At 32.7% G+C, this 20962-nt stretch overlaps 1 long non-coding RNA gene across 2 annotated transcripts; it reads left to right on the forward strand.

The window, feature by feature from the left end:
- Positions 1-6079: 6079 nt before the first annotated feature.
- Positions 6080-19169, forward strand: LOC133194400 (uncharacterized). Of its 2 annotated transcripts, none has more exons than XR_009722074.1 (5): positions 6080-6217; positions 10285-10354; positions 11325-11467; positions 16203-16312; positions 18749-19169. It is a non-coding gene; the product is annotated as an uncharacterized LOC133194400 (long non-coding RNA). The 2 variants fall into 2 exon arrangements; XR_009722073.1 differs by lacking the exon at positions 18749-19169 and adding an exon at positions 16531-16683.
- The last annotated feature ends 1793 nt before the right edge of the window (positions 19170-20962 follow it).

Here is a 20962-nt window from a genome sequence, read left to right on the forward strand (position 1 = left end):
CCTCGGAAAAAAATTGCTTGTATCGTCACAAAATATCGAACTACATCACGTGGTGAAATTTGGTGAAAGTCCTCAGAAGAATAGTAAGATGTGAAATTGTGTTACACCATCACACACTTTTATCGTCTGCCATAACACACATTTGATATTTTAGACGCGCGCTCATGCGCGCGCATCCAAACAGGATATTTCCGATGCGCACTGATGCATGCGCATAGGAATGGCGGAAATGATGAAAGGTCTTGACTTTTACTTCTCAATATGTAAGTATTCACAGTATATTTACTAAACGTTGTTTTCATTAATGAAAAATAAATAATCTTAGATAAAAACAGACATTTAACAATGAATTTTAATACTAGTATCTGTACTTACATGTAGATGTAAACAGATAGGACATATATGAACATTAATAGGAAAAGACATAAACAGATAAATGATAGATCTCATTTGACTACTTAAAATCGTGTAATTGAGGAAAACTGTCAATGAAGAAGGGGAAATGATAAGTACGGAAAACATATGTTTATACCATGTTCATTTCTATGAGCCTTTCAGGTTTTTAGGTGACATTAACTTGTTGACAAAACGCTTGCTTATATTTAAACCCCCCCCCCCCCAAGATTTTTTTTAATGACAAAACACTTGTACAAGCAATGATACGTGGCACTGGTTTAATTAATTCACACGAATTAAGGTAGGATTATTAAAAATGGCTGTTTGCAAATTTAGAATTTACAGAGGGAAGAGCCAAAATTACTGAAAAGGGAAACTAAAATTTCGATCATTTATCTTCACATGACAATCTTAGATTCCTCACTTTTTCATTGTAGAGACTTTTTATTTGGAATCGAAAACAATGTATAGTTCCTTTGACATAGATTTCAGAAATTGAGCAGTAGATTAACTTGTTAAAAAAGTAGCATGCATGCAAATCTTTAATTTATGGAAAAGCAAAATTTAAAAAAAAAAAATATTCTATTCTTTTGGAAAATCATGGTTAGGTTTTATGGGTCTGAAAAGCAGTGGTGATCAAGAAAACAAGACCAACCGTACTCAGTATTTATAACTTAACAAACTTTCAGAAACTTATAAATGGAATATTAAGGTAATGGATTTTGTTTATGTTTGTTGTTGTAAAACTCGAGATTAGTATAAATACTTTTGCACACTTCAATTCATTTAATGTTCCTTACCTTTCATCTTCAAAACACAAAACTGATCTCCATGTTTTTTCACTCATATTAAAAAGCCACCACTTGCCGGTGGAGAGCTGCAAATTTAAAACTGTACTCAGTACTTATGGCTTTTGAGCACTGAGGGATCTTTTTCATGCCAGCACTTACTGCGACACAGGACCTCAGTTTATAAGGTCTCCTCCAAAGACCGAAATCCATGTTCTGCTATTTGAATCCACAATGTAAGGATCATCTTACTCCTTGACTCTAAAGCAAATGCTCTAACCATTGCACCATGCAGGTGACTTTGATCTCCATGCCTCAGAGGAAATGACTTGATAGCCTCTTATAGGAGTAATTGTCACTGACTATATGCACTACTTATGTAGTCACATAAACCAAATACTGCTGCTCTTTGAGACATAGTTTATAAGTCTTCTATAATGCACTTAAAATAAGTCAAGATTCCAAAGAATTTCAAACATCCCATTCATTCAAAGAGTTAAAAATAATCAATAATCAGGAAGTTTCGACAATTCTTAGATTTGAAAAATATTGCTCAAATTGAATTAGATTTCATATTTTATTCTGTTTATGTCAAACATGATATTCTATTTATTACAATTGATTTCTCTCCTTGGTAAAATGATTTTTTACTGTTTATTTAACATCCCTTCGAGAATTTTTTACTCATGTTAAGAAGCCACCACTTCCCTGTGGAGGGCTGCAAAATTAGACCTGAACTCAGCACTTATGGCCATTTATATTAGCAGTAAGGGATATTTTGTGCAAACACCTACTGCAACAAAGAACCTGCTTTATACGGTTTCATCCAAAGGACCGGTTTTCAGGTCCCACAATGGGATTAAAACCCATGAAGTAAGGATCAACTCCTTACTTTGCAACTCTGGAGCAAAAGCTCTATACTCTATGCCACGTGGCGACTGGTAAATTGATAAACATGCACTAAATATGTTGACTCTACCACAGGCCTCTATGTGACCTCTAAAATTTAGGCACCAACTGGCTCCTTATGAAAAAAAAAATTTAGTCACAAATGCAAATTTTCAGCCACCAGGTAAATTTTTCTTAGGCACCAATCTAAAAACTGATATTAGTCAATATTAGAGACATGTCTATTGCTTCTTTTCGGCTCTTTATAAAAAAAAATTAAAATGTTTATAATTCAGTAATTTGATGATCACCAAGCCAATTTTAAATGGTCGCCAATTTGGCGAATTCTAGAAAATTTTTAGGCATCAATCATAATTTTTAGGTGCTATGGCGACTTAATTAGTCGCCAATTAGACCTATACCATATATCGCATACCCTGTATTTGTTTTCACTATCTGCACATTTTTGATTTTTTTGCCTTTACAAATCAACTTGGTTATAAAGATACATGACTGTATAATTTTTGTAAAACAGCTGGATTTTTAAGTTAAATTTCTTTTGATTTAAAGCTAAGAAAACTTAGATATTATAGCCAAAGGACTGGTTATTAAGGGACAAGCTTAAGTATTTCTGACACATTTATTCTATCCCCTTTAAAATTACCATGGGGCTATAGACACAGGTTGGTCATGTGATCAAATCCCATGGAATCCAAAGGGCTTTATGGTAGGTAACAACATATGACTATAATCCCATAGATGATAAAATATTATACTTTTTCATGTTACATTTTGCCCATATATGAAGCATTAGAGTATTATAAATTGTGTATAAAACATTAATGTTTTTACTTTGAATTTCAAATGTCAAGCGTCACCTGTGTGGAGCAGTGGTTAGAGCATTTGCTCTAGAGTCGCGGAGTAAGGAGTTGATCCTTATGTCGTGGGTTCGAATCCCACTGTAGGACATGGAGACCGGTCCTTCGGATGAGACCATATATATCGAGGTCCAGTGTCGCAGTAGGTGCTGGCACGAAAAAGATCCCTCACTGCTCAATGGCCCTGAGTGCCGAGTACAAGTCAAAATTTGCAACTCTCCACCGGCAAGTGGTAGCATTTCCACATGAGTGAAAAATTCTCGAGAGGGATGTTAAACAACAACAACAACAAAAATCAAATGTCAAGCTAGAATAAGGAACTACAGCATTGAACTATTGACCCTTTTTAGTCATTCATAGTTATGAGTCTCCTTGAATCCTAATATTTCTCAGGAGAAAGCACTGCAATTTTAAATAAGTGTTTATTTTCTAGAAACTTTTGTTTGTGCAGGTGTATCAGATGCATACCAAAAGTGTTCAGTCACTGAAAAATTAAATACAGTTGAACTTTGGTATCTCAAGCACTGATAACTTGAATGCCATGGATATGTCAAAGTTAACTGGAAGTCCGAACCACTTATTTTTTAAGAAATTAACACTCGATATCTTGAATACTCCTATATCTCTAAGTTTTTTCAGTTCCATCTATTTTAAGATAATGAGATTTGACTGTACATGTTTCTTATTTAGCATTTGATGAATTTCATATGAATCACCAACAAGTTTTCACATTTTGATGCAAACTTTTATAGTTCTAAACAACCAACCACTCATTAATCAATTACTACATATAATTTAAATAAAATAAATTAACAATTAGTTAAAAGTTCATAATTATATACATTTTACCAACTCTTTTTATGTATTTAACTACAAGATATTATATACATAATTTAAATAAATTTAAATTGATCAGAAATGTCAAAATGGAAAGTTTGAGAAACCTGGCTTCATTTACTGGACAGTACTGAAATTGTAGAAAAGAAGTTAATTCATTCATTTATAATTTTTTTGATTTGTTCTAGGAACAGATCAGAAAATATGTTTCAAAAATATGTAGTATCTATTAAAATAATTAAAAAATCAAAGTGAAGGAACACTTTAGCATATGTGCCTGCCTGTTCCTCTATTTGCAATCATACTAATAAATATACAAAGCTGATGTATCAAGATAACAAATGCTACTATATAAGTGAAGCATTTCAAGTAAATCTTTTGGTTGTAACCATTATAGCATTTTGTCGTGTTAAACAGAAAAAGTAATCTAACTGTGAAGTAGCTCCCAAGTAGTCCATGTGCAAGTTCTTCCGAGTTTCTTTGTAACAACCAGTTTTGTACCCATTTTTGCAGATGAGTAGGGCAGTATACATGGACCATATTCAAAAGCTTTAGAGATATTTATGAAATAATGAAAAAGTTTGGTAAAATAATTATAATTTCATTGCCTCAATTGATATAATTCATGTTTCTTTGGATTGAAAAAATCTTTATATATCCTTCAATAAAAGTCCTTAATTATTTCCTATGTATCTTAAAACACGAGATCTGATTGGTTAGCAAGCGGGGTGTAAATTTCCTTACACCCAGCTAAAGCTGGGATGGGGTTAAATAATGTGACATCACAAAGAATAGTTTCTATATCAAATAAACACCATACAACATGATGTCACGATGTATTGAAGCATGTAGTAAATCAATAGTTTAAAATATTAGTGGAATTGGGTTTACAGAGAAATTATTAGGTTATATAGGAAATAAAGATTTGTTATCCAGGTTTAATCAAGGGTGTACAAAGATTTACCTGTTAGCAAATATAACCTATCACTGGGTTGTATTTTGGCTGACTTGCTTCATACCAATTGTTAGGCCTTTGTTTATATGCTAAATTTGACTATCGAATGTTCCATCTACTTGATCAATATATAGGGCTCACAGTGGGTGTGGCCGGTCAACAGGGGATGCTTAATCCTCCTTGGCACGTGATCCCACCTCTGGAATTTCAGGGGGTCTGTGTTTATGCAGTGTTCAAAGATTTGTATTGTTTATAATTTTTATGAAATAGATCACTGTTCATTATCTTCTCTTTTTCATTCCATATCCATACCCCGCAATCATAACTTTGACCTTTTGACTCCAGAATCAAGAGGAATCATCCTCTCCACTGGAGTAGAAACTGATCTAAAAGCCAATTTGAAAGCAACTAAATCAATAGACACAAATTGAATTTCTGATGTACATGTACCCTAAATTAAATTAGTGACTATTGTCTGCCCCAAAATAAATACAGGGACCCAAGACTTTATCTTTAAAATAATTAAAAATTCTTTTAAACAATGTATAAGTACTGCACAACAAATGTAAATCACATAACACATAAATATGCATTAACATTTAACACATACAACAGGGTGATTGGGCTATGTGTATGATTAAGGTGTGCAATAGAACAACTCCTATGACACGATACAATATTTTACTAGATGGTGCGTATATATCGAATAAATTATGTAATATTTTGTTAGTATATTACTATATATAAGGTCTCTGGGTATTGCTAAGAGACCCCTAATATAGAATGAAATGCAAGTTGGGACCCATGCACATAGTTTTCTCGTTTATTTAATTAGACGCATGCAATTCCTTCACTTTAAGAGTATATTTTATGATTAAACAAATGTCATTTCAAACTCTACCAGATATACTGTAATACAGTGCCCTACACTCAGTCTGTGTCAGTATGTGTACTGGGTGATAAAAAATACATTATCAATATTGCCATTTATCATGTTTATTTACCAATAATTTCAAAACTTTTTAATTCTGCATTGCATATTTATGAAAAAATCATGACGATACTATCATAAATTACTTGCAATAGGATTAATCAATAAAATAAATGAATTGTGCATTTCTGTCCTCATCACCATCTTTCTTCAGCATCGACTAATACGAGGTTCGACATGGCAACTATAAATAAATATTTATCTTTTTATTCTGTCCTCAAATGCTGTACAGCTGGTCTGAAAAAATGTGATGGATTACCAGAGGAAATAAGATCTGATTTATTAGAATTCAATGTTCTGTATTTAAAAAAAAAAAAAAACGGGTTGGCAATTTACGAAACAATAGTGGGTCGGGTTATTTAGCCAACCAAAATGGCAGTACAGGCTCCGACCGAGGACTGAGGAAGCTTAGGATGACTAATAAGAATGGTTGCGGCGAGTGTTTTGTTGTGGAAGTATTAGAAGAATGTGTAAGAAACATACGGTTAGTCGCCTAAGTTCAAATCTATCAAATTCAAAGTTTTAGTAAAAAGATATCTACAATTCTACACTTGGACGATACACTGATACACAGTCATTTAGCTGGTACAATCACTAGTTTTAGCTACGTAGCTTGAATTACCTACATAGCTTTATTTACCTACCTGAAGTAGTTTTATTTAACTACTAAATCAAACTTATTTCTTTAATTAGCTTTTTTCTCAAGATGTGCAGAAAATCGCACTTTCGTGCAGTGATAATTTTCAACTTTTAGCTCATCTGAAAACAATTCATCATGTTCATGAAAAAATTTCTCTTGAAAATGTGTCTTTCTCTGCGCAATTGCACTCAAAGTTATAAAAGTTTTAGGGCTGTATACAACGCTCAGTTAATTTGTGACCAAACAGTTACTTCTTGAATGGATTAACAAAGAAGATCAGTTCAGGTGAACTTGATAATTGATTGGTAATTATTCAGCACAATGTGAAGTAATCGTACTTATCCATGCCTAACCGCACACAAAGTGGTGTATGGTTACTCAAACAGCAGAAATACATCTGTATTCCGAATGTCACAAACCCGCGCTTCACGATTCATGGTATTTTACCTTGCACAGTTACGTCTGTTCCTCGCGTGACATATCCACACATTTGACAACCAACAAGTCATGAACATGCATGGTACACATGTATGTATAAAATAAAAAATTTAATTCATAGTTTAACTTGCTGTAATCCTTGTAACAACAGTAAAGCAGTGGAGATACCAAACACCAAAACCAAAAAATATAAAAACTCATTTTTTGTTTGCACTGCAATAGACTGGAGTCATCTGGAAGAGGAAGTAGTTGTAGATAGAATTTTCTAATCATTAAAATAATAATGTGCTTCAGACCCGGTTTAAGAGAGGTGTGGTGAGGGCTCGTCTGGAGATGCAGTTAGATTATTTAACTAATTTAAAAGTAGTTCATGCCCCAAAGCTATTAAAGAGTTTTAAGACCGTGTTACAACATCCTGGTGACTAAATGCACCCTCCTCCATCACATTAAAACCCAAGAAGATTCTTATAAATTTATACTGGTACATAAACAAATTGATTGAAGAAATGCCCATGTAGAAAACGCATGGTTTTTTCTCGTCAATGTCGTAGCATTATATTGGTAGATGAAACTTGACATATTAGTATTGATAGAATACTTCCAATTACAATTACTTGTTTTTGATTTTAACCCAAAATCATTAAAGTCATGACTGTATTTGTAGACCCCTACAGTTTGGGGTATTTCAAATCCTGTGTGTACATGAGAGCAGATGAATAAAACACACATGCTGCACACTTGTTATATTTACATGTCAGATGTACACTCAATTTTAAGACAGGACCAAACTTTTACTAGTCAGTGTCGATCAGACATGCCTTATAAATGTTAAACCCTGTGTCCGAATGCATAAATATTTTTTACTTGTCTGATTCTGAACAGATTTAAAGAAATTTGTTGAACTTAATGAAGGCTAAATTAGCTATAAAATTAACTGACTTATTTAGATTTGTGTTATCATGAAGATAGAAATATTAATTGCACTCCTCCTCTCATTAGCAATATTTATCGAGGTATAACTGAGCGTTAAAGATGGAAAATTTATGCTATGCTTCAAGTACATATTTTAACTTCAGTATCTTGAATTGTAGGATATCACAAAGTTTTTTTCTAGGACCCATTAGGTTCGATGTTTATAATCTACACTGAAATGCTTAAAAATGATTTTTTATACTACTAGTATCATTTACATTTTTGAAATACATTTTTTAATAATTTTTTTTATCATGTTTTTATCACATAGTTTCACTATATATACCATGAAGAATTCACATCACATCAGAAACAGTTAATAACAAATGCCAGAAACAAATACAACAAAACAGAAACAGTTGTAACACCCTCTTGATTATCCTCGTGTGCTTTTATGCTACATATTATAATAGCTCGGGTTCGAGATTTAATGCTGTTGGTTGCTATGCAAATGTAAACAAAAAATGGGGCAAAGTTCCAGGGTTAGACATTGTACGCTCATCCACTTGTCCAGTACATGTACCAGTAAAATTTTTCATGAACAAGTGATAATTGCTGACCACTTGTCCGATTTGACAAGGGATATTTTTCTAGGAAGAATTTTTTATAGCTGAGCATGAAAACTTAAAGAATTAAAATTTGTTGTCAACTTTTTATCGGAGGTTCAAAATGAAAACATGCCATGCATGCGGTTTGTAAATAGTTAAATGTTGATCCTGCTCGTAATAATGATGGCCCTGGTTGTCAAACTTGATCAGGAACAATGTTACTATGAAACTTGTCTGAAATATCTGATGTTTTTCAGGCATTTGTCACAATTTTAATTTTAATATTTAAAGTACCATGAAGTTGACTACTTAGAACTACAGTAACTTTGAAATGCACTCAAAATCTCAAAAACAGACTCCATGAATGTATTATAGACTATTGTAATGTACAATATTTTTTCAAATTGTTAAATACAATGTAGGTCTTTTATGAAATATTTTCATACAAGTAAAAGTTATGTTCAGACAAGTAAATTTCACAATCACTTACTTTGAGGGTAACATGCCAGAATATTTTCCCCAATTGTGTCACCCAATGTCGAATGCATATCTTGTCATTTAATTATTCAGTTTTATTTATTTTAATATATTTATATCCAAAAACCTTATTGCTTATGTAATTGCTAGTCATGAGGACCCCCTGGAGATAAGCCTATTATGGCAATAGATGGGACTGAAAAAAAAAACCCTTTGAGAAACAGATAATTGAGGTTTCAAGAATAGAGGGTAAAGTTCATAAACTCACTGAACTTGAGCACTTAGACATATCCATGGTATTTGAGAAAGAGTTTTAAAATACATAAGTAAAACTGTCATTAACAATAAATTTTATTTCTCCATCTTTTATTTTAGCGCACCTGAGCCAAAGGCTTAAGAGAGGTTTTCTGATCAAAATTTGTCTGTTGTCTGTCACTGTTGTTGTTGGAGGCAGCGACATAAACTTTTCACATTTTCATCTTTTTCTCCAGAACCACTTTGCCAATTTAAACCAAACTTGCCACAGAGCATCCTTGGGTAAAGGAAATTCAAGTTTGTTCATATGAAGGGCTACACCCTCTTTCAAGGGGAAATAATTAAGAATTGTTGTAAATTTAATGGCATCTTTAAAAAAAATTTCTTCTCAAGAATCAGTGGACCAGAAAATGAAATTTCTGTGAATTTTAAAGCTTCATTACTGTGGGCCAGAAAATGAAAATTCTCTGAAAGCTTCATTACTTAGTGTACATTCAGGTTTGTTTAAATCATGACCCCCCAGGGTAGGGTGGGGCCACAATGGACAATCAAATTTTTACATATGAATAAATATACATCATCATGTGTAGTAAAAAGAAAAGTAGAACAGCAAGGCCATAGTGACTCGGGTGAGCATTGTTGCCAATGGCCACTTGTTCTTTTTACAGGCATTTTTTACTTTGACAAATTGCACTTTAATAATATAATTATAAGCATAAATTGGATAATATTTTATTAACCATAACATTGTTAATCAAACTTTGGTGAAACTGTGAAATTAACTTGTCAAATGACTAGAAATTTCTTACTGAATCTAGATATGGATATACATGTACAGTTCTACAACATTTAAAATTTTACTGTGGCTCAGCACACATAAACAGAAATTTTTGGAGATCAATAACATTTTGTCGAAATCAAAGACAAAACCAAATGCTTGGGTATTTATTTACAAAGTTTGATTTGTTAATTTTTTACCATATGAATAATTTACCCTTTCTTTCCAGTAGACCCTTGTTATGCCATGCTTAGCTTAGAGCCAGGAATAGCAAATCAAAATGAACTTAGTCAGTTGTTGTTCTTTGTAGAAAGAGACAATTTCTTTTCAGGTTTTCTTTTTCGGTTTCTCATTTTAGGCCTACAGTATTTATTTTTGACTCAAATATTAGGAATATTATACTTGTGGGCAATCAATGAATTTAAGGAATACTCTTTTTTTAGGTGTTGATGATGCAATTTCCTGGATGGTGTGTAAACTGTTTATCAGCATGTGAAATCCACATGATTGAAGGTATCTTACCTATCAATAATATCATTTTTCTCTATTAAAAGCTGCATAAGGAATATATTTTATTTCTGATCTCAAATTTTTGTCCAAGCATCATTCATTTTTTCTTCATCTTTTATCTAATGAGGGTCATATTAATTGATTAATTTAATCAAGGCTTTATAGTAAAATGTAGTGAAATTATTTCCTTGTGTATGACCTTTAAAGGGGCATAGACTCAGATTTGAAGTTAATATTTTCTCAAATTAGATCATGACATATGTGTGGCTATAGTATTTCACAGGGAAATATCATAAAAAAACTTTACCTGGAAATTATTGAAACTACGAATTTAGGGACGCATTTGATTGACACATCCTTGCACTTTCACAAAGTAAACTTCATCCTTAATACTTAAAAAAAGTAGAAATTTTGTTGTGTTTTAATGAAAAAAACTAAAGATAAAATCCAGAAAATTCACAGTTGAAATGTGAGAAAGCAAAACCAACGCATCAGTATTGTCAGTCCGTGCTCAGTGATGTGTGCAGAGTTTAACAAATTGAACACACCCGAAGGAACGTAAACTGTTTTGTCTTCAATTTGTTAAACTCTTCACACATCACTGAGCACGGACTGACAATACTGGTTCGTTGGTTTTGCTTTCTTTCATTTCTACTCTTAATTTTCTGGATTATATTTTTTTATATTTTTTCATTAATATGTATCAAAAAACCTACTTTTCTTAAGTATTAAGGATGAAGTTTACTTGTGAAAGTGCAAGGATGTGTCAATCAAACGCATCCCGAAATTCATAGTTTCAATAATTCACAGATAAAATAAGTTTTTTATTATATTTCCATTTGAAATGTTATAGCCACATATATGTCATGATATAATACAGACAATTTGAGAAAATATTTCAAAATGTCGAATCTGTGTCTATGTCCCTTTAAGAGTAACAGGTAATTTCACTTTTGAATTTTTCTTATTTCAGGAGAAGTCTCCCTTGTTAAAGATCAGCAACGGCAGATAAACAATGCATGATGCAATCTACTCACTAAAAAGATTACACCAATACATCCAATGCATGTATTTCTACCTATCACCTATGTAACCTTTGTCATGCTCTTCAGAGAGGTAAGAAAACAAAATTATGAAAAAAAAATTTTGGTAAAAGCGACACTTAGAGATCACTTTACATGGTGTCTGTCTGTCTGTCATACCCTAGATCCTGAGAACTGTAAGAGGAATGGATTTGATACTTTGCACTTGCACTGCTTGGCACTTTGGCTTTTGTAAAATACCATATACAGTTAAACTCGTTTACATTGAAATTTAAGGGACCTTGAGATTTATTTCAAATTAACCGAATTTCATTATATCTGTGTGCTATGAATTACATAAAAAATGTAGATACAGTTGAACTTCGTTATCTGGAACACTGATATCTTGAATACCATGGATATGTCGAAGTGATTTGCTGTCCCAACCACTTATTCTTTAAATATTTTACCCTCGATATCTCGAATCCTCAGATATCTCGAAGTTTTTTCTCGGTCCCTTCAAGTTCGAGGTAACGAGGCTTGACTGTACAGTAAAAAAAACATATACATGTGAGAATTCATATTTTTTACATAACATTACATGCAGTGTTTCAGAAATGTACTTATCTCTATTTTTCAAAAAAGTCCTAAATTTTTTTTACTGTTTTATTTATTTTTTTTTTTTGATTTGTGTTAGAAAACTATCAAGACTATTTATACACGAAAAAAGTATTGCTTTATAAAATATCTTATCGAAATATTTTGGTCAATATACAGCCCTATTCTCCACACACCAATTTACACATGACACCTCTGCATATTTTATCCATGTCAGTCTTAAATGCTGTAGTTAGAAAATAAAAGTGGCGACTAATATGTTCCGGTGAGAAATGCTTAATGATTATTGTTTTATCTATACAACACATAATTAAATTTGTACAGGTCCACCAACATCAAATCACCTTTGAAAAATTAACACGTGCTAGCCTTCGTATATAGTCAGTCACCTGAGTCCACTCGTCGCAATTGGCAACTTCAATGTACCCGTTATCAAAACTGCTATAAGCTTTGTGTTCAGCGGACCCCAAAATCACTTCAAATTAACAGAGTTTTTCAAGTTAACCGATTTCAATCTAAACGAGTATTTATTGCAAAGAAACTGCACCAGCATTTTAGGAGAAACCAAATTCATTTCAAACAAACTGATTTTTCAAACAAAGAGAGTTCAATGCAATGTGTTCGTTACATTACAATTCAGTTGACCTTGACCTTTGGCTTTATAAAATCACTCTGGTGGTTGATTGAATTATTATTATTATTATTTTTTTTTTTTTGATTTTGAGAGGCAGGATTTTGATAATTAGCATTTATATCACATGTTACTGTATATGAGCTCATGACACTGTACTTTGAAACTGTATGCAATATAATCACACAAACTGAAATTTAAATACAATGAAAAGACATCAGGATGGGTATACCAAAAGTATCGATACAGACTGAAGAGAGACTGAAATCTCTTTTGGAAGATATCTTGGATAAAGATATATTTATTAAAAATAATTATTTTAATTATACCCCCACTCCGAAGGAGAGGGGGGTATACTGTTTTACCCTTGTGTGTCTGTCTGTCTGTGTGTCTGCCTGTCTGTCCGTAACAAATATTTCGTCACAGTTTTCTCAGCAACTACTCATTGCAGATGCTTGAAATTTTTGCACACACTTTGTTGAGGTATGCCATATGGTGGGATTCATTTTTGTACGAATCTGATTTTAACTTCCTGTTTATCCGTGCGTCTGTCTGTACCATACATAACAAATTTTGGTTGCAGTTTTCTCAGCAACTACTAATTGCAGATGTTTGAAATTTTAGCACATTCTTTGTTTAGGCATGCCATATGGTAGGATTTATATTTGTACGAATCCGATGTCAACTTCTTGTTTATCCGTGCATCTGTCCGTACCATACATAACAAATTTTGGTCGCAGTTTTCTCAGCAACTACTGATTGCAGATGCTTGAAGTTTTAGCACACTCTTTGTTTAGGCATGTCATGTTGGGATTCATTTTTGTACGAATCCGATGTCAACTTCCTGTTTATCCGTGTGTCTGTCCGTACCATACATAACAAATTTTGGTCCCAATTTTCTCAGCAACTACTGATTGCAGATGCTTGAAATTTTAGCACATTCTTTGTTTAGGCATGTCATATGGTGGGATTCATTTTTGTACGAATCCGATGTCAACTTCTTGTTCACCCTTGTGTCTGTCCATAACTGAACTTGTGTATATTCACATCAGAATGTATATTCACATCAAAGCGGGGGTATTACTAGTGAACATTGGCTCACAGACTTCTTGTTAATTTCAATTTTATAATTCACTTTAGCTTTGAAGGGTGGGGAATCATATATCTATTGTCAGATTTTATATGATAAATGCTATTCTGTATTGGTCTTACTATTTGTGGATTTTTTTTCTTTACTATATAAGGGCTATTTTGAAATTAATGAGACATTTACTTTTACTCCATAAAAGAAAGACATAAATTCATGAAAATTTGTCAACATTTTAACAAGAACAAATAAAACAGCTATGCAAAATTTCTAATTGATAGGATGATTAGACATATCCCATTAGAATTATAAACTTGCATATGTCTATTGACCTAAAGCAGCATTGCTTCTTCATTTTCATCTCATGCCAGCCATAGATCTTTACCATGTTGAGACAGTCTGGAAGCTTTAATGCTTCTTTCTCTGTCATCACAGAAACTAATCAACTGATTGAGATGAAACCTTTTTAGGGTTAACAGGCATGTTGTGTAGATGTGCAGAAGGAAGGTCATTTTACCCACACTTACATGCACATGCGTGAGCGTGCAAGGAGTGAAATGACTGAAGCAATTGAAACACCATTAACCTTCCTGTTTTTTATGATATGCTTTGAACTTCATTGTATAGACTTGTATTAGTGGTGTAGACAAGAAGAGGTGGTTGAATTAGCAAGAAATCAGTTGATGTGCATGCATGTGTGCTTTGCTCTGTTTGACTGACACAAAAAATCTCAATAACCTTTGTGTTTTTTGATGAAATGCTTTGAAATTTAAAACATAGTCATACACAACAAGGCTCTACATTTTGATATAATATATGAGATATTGTGAAAACACGCTCATGCAAGTGTGCTGCAATTTGATTGGCTTAAACTTTAAATGCCTGTTACAGTAGTAACTTTCTTAGTTTTTAACAAAACTGGATGGAATTCAGAATATAAATAGGTGTAATGGGTGCCTACATTGTGCTACTATGAAAATTGAATGCAAGAACGTGGGATTCTGATTTGCTAATACTAGTACTTATATGGCTGTATCTCTCATAGTTTTCAATGAAAATCTTTAGATTTCTTACATAGCTATTTATTGTGAGTCTCTTCACGAGGAAGGAATATGAAATATTTAGAAAATATGGGCATGTGCATGCGCTAGAGGTGTAACGATACAGCAATACATCAATCGTATTGATCACAAGGGCTCACAATACGCGTATCGCCATGTATGTATTGTGATACAGTAGAAGATAATTTTCATTGTTTTGTTTGTAACTACATTCAACCTAACAAATATTAATGTTTTAAAATGGCTAAAAAAAGGTAGCAAAGAAAAAATACAATATCAAGACTATAAATCCACCTTTTATTAACTTTGATAAGGGTTATCAAGATATTCTTTGTATATTTTCTATAACTGTGGAGTTAGCAAAGAATTATATGTTTAGATAAAGCTTAATTCAATTGGTGACAGCTGTATCATGGTACATGTTGTATATCACATGACCGTATCATGATATGTATCATATTGTTAGGTAGTTTGCGATACTCAGGCCTAGCATGCGCTGAAATCCAGTTGGTTAATACTCGAAGAACTATACCAGTGTTGTTTTTCGAATAAATACTACTGAAAATAAAGCATAGATTTATTAAACAAAAGAATTGCATAATGAAATGAAGCCTGTAATGAATGGGGCCCATAAGAGAATGGGGAAGTTTTTGAGGAACATCTGAAACAGTTCCTGTTACAGTTAGCACTAGTTGTTATTGTTTTAGAAGATCTTTTAGTCTGGAAAAGAGTTCTCCACAGAGCTACGTAAAATTCTAGGTATGCTTGCTGTGTCGTGTTGACATCAAAATCTATTTTATTGATGTAATCAGATATCTATACCAAGCTTAGATTTTTTTATGATCTCCGTATTTCTGATTGAAATTCTAAGAAGCTTGCACAAAATGAATTGAAATGAAATTGAAAAAATAAATACCGATATATAATTTGAATTATTTTCGCTCTTGCTGTATATGGGTCCACTGGGAGTTGGAACATAGGTATAACATATTTCAATATATGATTTCGTGACGGCACCGGGTACCCCTTCTATTTACCCATTAATATACCATTGAAAAGAAGAAATAAAATATTTGTAAAATATTTGTTGCTTTTATTAATTCTTAGTGTTTGTCAAACGTATATGCCATTTTTCACCAAAAGGCATTACTTGGAAAGAAAAATAAACACTGTGTACTAATAATCTCTTAACAACCCTCATAATGCTTGTATCAAATAATATTTGACCACCCTTAGATTTTCTTTTAATCTTAAATAATGATGATGTTCATCAGGCGACACACATGTTCCTTGGAACAGTCTTTTAATTTTAGCTAGCAAGATTATTTGGACTTAAAAGTCAAGTCAATAATCTTCTAACAAACATTTTCTTCTGTCATGTTTAATTCATAGTCACTAGGCAACACTGAAATTTCCACTCATTGCTTTTCAGTCATCGACAGGAAAAGGAATTACCGGTAAGTTGACAGGACTTTCCACACTGTTTCTGGTAGCAGCTTATGATTGAATTGATGGTAGAAGACATGGCCCACTTAATCAAAGGTAAATCTCATGGAATAGTGCTAATAGTACTGATATTTTTTTTAAACTCTGTTTTGCATTGAAGCTTTAGGTCAAAGGCAAATTTTCTTTGTGTGGATTCTTTTATTCTTCTCAGAAATGTGTGGCTGCTAATTAAGCCATAGCTGTCTGTTTTCTTTGAGAATCAAAGAATTGCAGCAAGTCTTTTAGGTTTTCAATGAAATTTCCTTGTTTTTCAGATAATTTGTATAGAGTGGCACCTTAACCATCACTGGTGAAATAGAAGATGACTAGTGGATGGTCATCACTTTGCAGCTCACTTTCACTTTCTGCAGCCCATCTCTTCTCACCCACAATCATTGTCTTTGGAGGAATGGTGACAGTGCAGTCCTCATGACTGGGCAGGTAACTTCCTTTCCTTTATTTCTCAGCTTTCACCTTTCTTACAAAATTTATTTTCATAGAACACTGCTACAATATTCTTCCTCTAAGAACACAGTATATGTCACTTGGGTAGCACCTTAGAATTGGGTTTTCCCAATGGCACTGAAGGTGGCATTTTTGTATTGAGCATCTCCTTCCACTCTGATACGTGTATCAGGAGTCCCCATTTTTCATTTAGATCCTGAATGTTCTGTCTTATATTCATCATGCTGGTCTTCTACCCCCACAATAAAGGTTGGGGGAATATATAAGAATCACCTTGTCAGTCTATCGGTGCCAACTTGTTGGTCATTGGAAGCTCAAACTTGGTACAAAGAATGTTTATGACCTGTTGGTGTGTCAAGATCTTGACCCAAGGTCATTCCGGCTAGTTCAACAGGGTTTGACACTAAGGCATGTTTGACCCAGTCTAGTAAATGAGTGGTCCAGTTGTGTAAAAGACCAATTGGTCGTATTGATAAAATAACTGTTGAACCCCCATTTCAGTCCTTCAAATAAATAATCTAAAAACTTTCAAAGAAAGGACAAGGTATAGTAACGGCTGGATCTGGCCCCTTATTTGATGTAAAAATCAGAACACAGTTGTTTTAAAACCAGCACTAATTTTGATTCAAAGCTAACACGGAGGCCACAAGAGGGTGTAGAAGTAGGTTATTTTCCAGAATTTCCTCAATTCTGGTCGCATTTCGTCAAATTTGAGATACTTTTCACTTTGGGAAATATAGAGCACAAGGCTGCCTATCTGAGATTTTTATACATAAGATGCATCTGATACTAGTGTATGAAATATATAAATTTGGTAGATAGGCAAGCTTGTGCTCTATGTTTTCGGAACCAAAATGTGCTGTAAAATCAATGAAAATTTGCATAAAATGAGAAAACTGACATATTTCCTAACCTTCCTGTGGCCTCTGTGTATCCCATAACTTAGAAACAATACTCAATTTATGGCAGGGGTGACATCAGGTTTTTAACTGAAAAACTGTTGCAACATTCTAAAAGACACCCCAAACCAGGGGCCAAAAAGGGATCTTAGCCTATCTTATCCTTTCTTATATGTTAGATTGTAAACAGTCATTGCTGTGTAAAGAAAAAATCCCCACATGACCCAATCACTATTTTTAGCCACAGCTGTTATTAACAAGTCGAGGTCTAAACTACTTTTGTTCAGTACAATGTTTCAATATGATGTAAATAATTATGTTTAGTATAGTTTTAAACTAATTTATTAGTATTAACGATAATTATTTTATGAAAGTTTGTTGAATCTTTAGGGCTCATATTGCTCAAATGTCCTGATGAACCCGACTTGATTGGCAGGATCCCATCAAACAGTCTGTCAAAATTCAAGGTCACTGACAGAAAAGATATAAACTTCTTGTCCAGGATATCAGTTTGCAATGGAGAATCACTGAGGCTCATTCTTGGTACAAAGATTATTGAAGACCTGAGAGTATGTCATGACCTTGGCCCATGGCAATTCTGGCAAGTTCAAGGTCACTGGCTTAGAAAGGTATAAAACACTTGTTTATGCTGTAACTTTGTAATGGAGAATCATTGGAAGCTCTTACTTGCTACAAAGATTGTTTATGACCTGGAAGTTTGTCTTGACTTTGACCAAGGTCATTCTGGCAAGTTCAAAGTCACTGGCAGATAAGAGATTACATTCTTGTCCAGTCAATAACTTTGTTACTGAGCTTTAATTTGCTACAAAATTTTTTTTTGACCTGAGGGTCATTGTGACAAGTTCAAGATCTCTGGCAGAAAAAAAATGCAAGTCTATTATTTTGTATTAATGGAGAAAAATTGGATGTCCATATTTCACTCTTAGATTACTCATGTCCAAAGATCTGTCATTTTTTAACCAAAGTCATTTTAGTAAGTTCAAGGTCACATTTACACATTCTAAATAAAAGAATTGCAGCAGGGTTATAACCTTATTATTTTTTGAGATCGCTCACAGCACCTTTAGCTGACATAAGTGATGTAATAATTTTTCTCACTTTGTTTCAGGTCTACTGCATGTTGACAGCTGATACTTGTTCTCTATTTGCTCCGAGAGGCCTACTACACATTACCTCAGTTATGACTGTACTCATGCTGGCTTCTATGATGTTAATTTCCTTTACCTGCACTGCGTTAAACTTGGTCAATACTGTTACTGTCGCTCACCAACAGATGAAAATAAGATTTAGCTGATCCTGCCAACATTGTGACATAAGCGGTCCAATGTCCAATATCTCACTCTGCAGTCAAACATCATTTTTTTTATGAACGCTCAGTAAAACATTGGAAATGTTAGACATTTTTAGTATTGATTTATATAGTTATATATTTTTAAAGTAATAACAATTCTTTTTATTGATGTATGTTTAAGTATGCAAAAATGAACATTGATGATATTTATCTTCTGAATAAAATTTTATATCGATAATTTATGCTCTTGTTTATACAAACTGCAAATGAGGCTTTCTATTCATTAGGAACTGGACCCATAATTACTTTCTTAAGGAGGAATGCCACACCAAAATTTTATTCCATTGGTCTTAAGACATCCATGTTAAGGAAGCTCTAAACAACTAATGAAAAATGCTTTTTGGGCTTTGAGAAAAATATATCATATAAAGGTGCACATATTCAGTGTATCAAGTTCATTTTCAACATAGGGTACCTGCCTTATTTCTGCAGAAAAAAATGTTCAAAGACAATGAACTATTTGTGAACAGAAATCACTGTTGTTTACTAGCATCAGGAAAATTAATGAAAATAATGTATTCAATTACTTAATCTTGGTCTAACATAACATTAAGAATAATTCATAAGAAATTGTGTCATTAACTGTAGATTCCCATTTATACTATTTTTCTTCTAAGGGCAAATCACTCAATAAAAAAACCCTACGAATAGAACTCTTTAGTGTGCAGTGTTTAGAGCTTCCTTAAGTCATGGTTTCAGCATTGAAAGGCCTAGCTCTTAATTATTTTATAAGAATTTTCTCCAATTTTTCATAGAAAATGAAAAAAAAATGTTTTATTTGCAAATAAGATGCTTTATAGTTAAAAATTTGTTGTGAATGAATGCATAATGTAAATATCTCATAAAATATGTGAAGAAAAGCCAGATAGACATTTTAATTCTTTTACTAAAATTTTTTTTTTTTCGAAAAAGTACATTATTTGTGAATTTCTTCAAAACATATGGATAATATATTCAAAAAACAAGTCACAGCTACAAAGGATATGTTAGACAATCATATTTGAAAAAGAAATTGAAACGAAATTGCGAAATTTTAGAGAAATTATTTTTTACAAATTTTAGCCGATCCCGATCGAAATTAAACTGATCCCAACCAGAATTTTATAATAATTGATAATAGATAATATTTTCACAAGGAATACAAGTTTGTTTAGGTGTAATACGCGTTAAAAAGTAATTGAACTTGATAAATAAATAAATTTCTTAGTGGTAAATACTTAAAGAAGGCAATAATTTCATCTTATTTATTTTGTGTTAATTTTGATCGGGATTGGTCTAAATATTGGAAAAAAAAATAGTTTCCCTAAAATTTTGCAATTTCAATTTCTTTTTAAAATATGTCTGACTAACATGTTCTCCATAGTTCTGACTAGTTTTATGAAGATTTTATCCATAGGCTTAAAAAAATATTCACAAATAATGTGTTTTATTTTCATAAATAAATTTTTTACTTAAAATATTTAAATGTCTATCTAGGTTTTCTTTAGATATTTTATTACACATTCATATTATATATACATTAACAGCAAATGCTTAAATTTGTTGTTTATATCAAAAATATTTGTAAAAAAAAAAAAAAAAGCTTTCCAAGAACTACATGTGTAAAAGTTTTTGGTCAGCAAAGATGCATTTCATGCGAGAGGCGCACCAGTCATTGTCGGATTATTTTTTTTAATATTCACTGGTATTAAGCCGATATCTGTACCAGTAGGTACGCATATCCCAAGATGACGTCGAGCTTGACAGGTTCATGAGTTTACACCGCTTGATTTTGTTATTTTTGTCATATTTCATTAAATGAATCAAAGTGCATTGTAGATTTATTGAGTCTTAACAATTAGCTAGCGACAAGCAGAGTTGAATAAAACCTCCAAATAAATCATATATCTCGTATGAAGGTGATAAGCGTACCTTGATGTTTTGGACATAAAAACCATGTGTAAATGATATCGGTACCTGCTAGTTTTATTT

This window comes from Saccostrea echinata, unplaced genomic scaffold, assembly GCF_033153115.1.
Source record: "Saccostrea echinata isolate AGI-Se365-2 ecotype Australia unplaced genomic scaffold, CSIRO_AGI_Sech_v1 ptg000029l, whole genome shotgun sequence".
Classification (NCBI taxonomy): domain Eukaryota; kingdom Metazoa; phylum Mollusca; class Bivalvia; order Ostreida; family Ostreidae; genus Saccostrea; species Saccostrea echinata.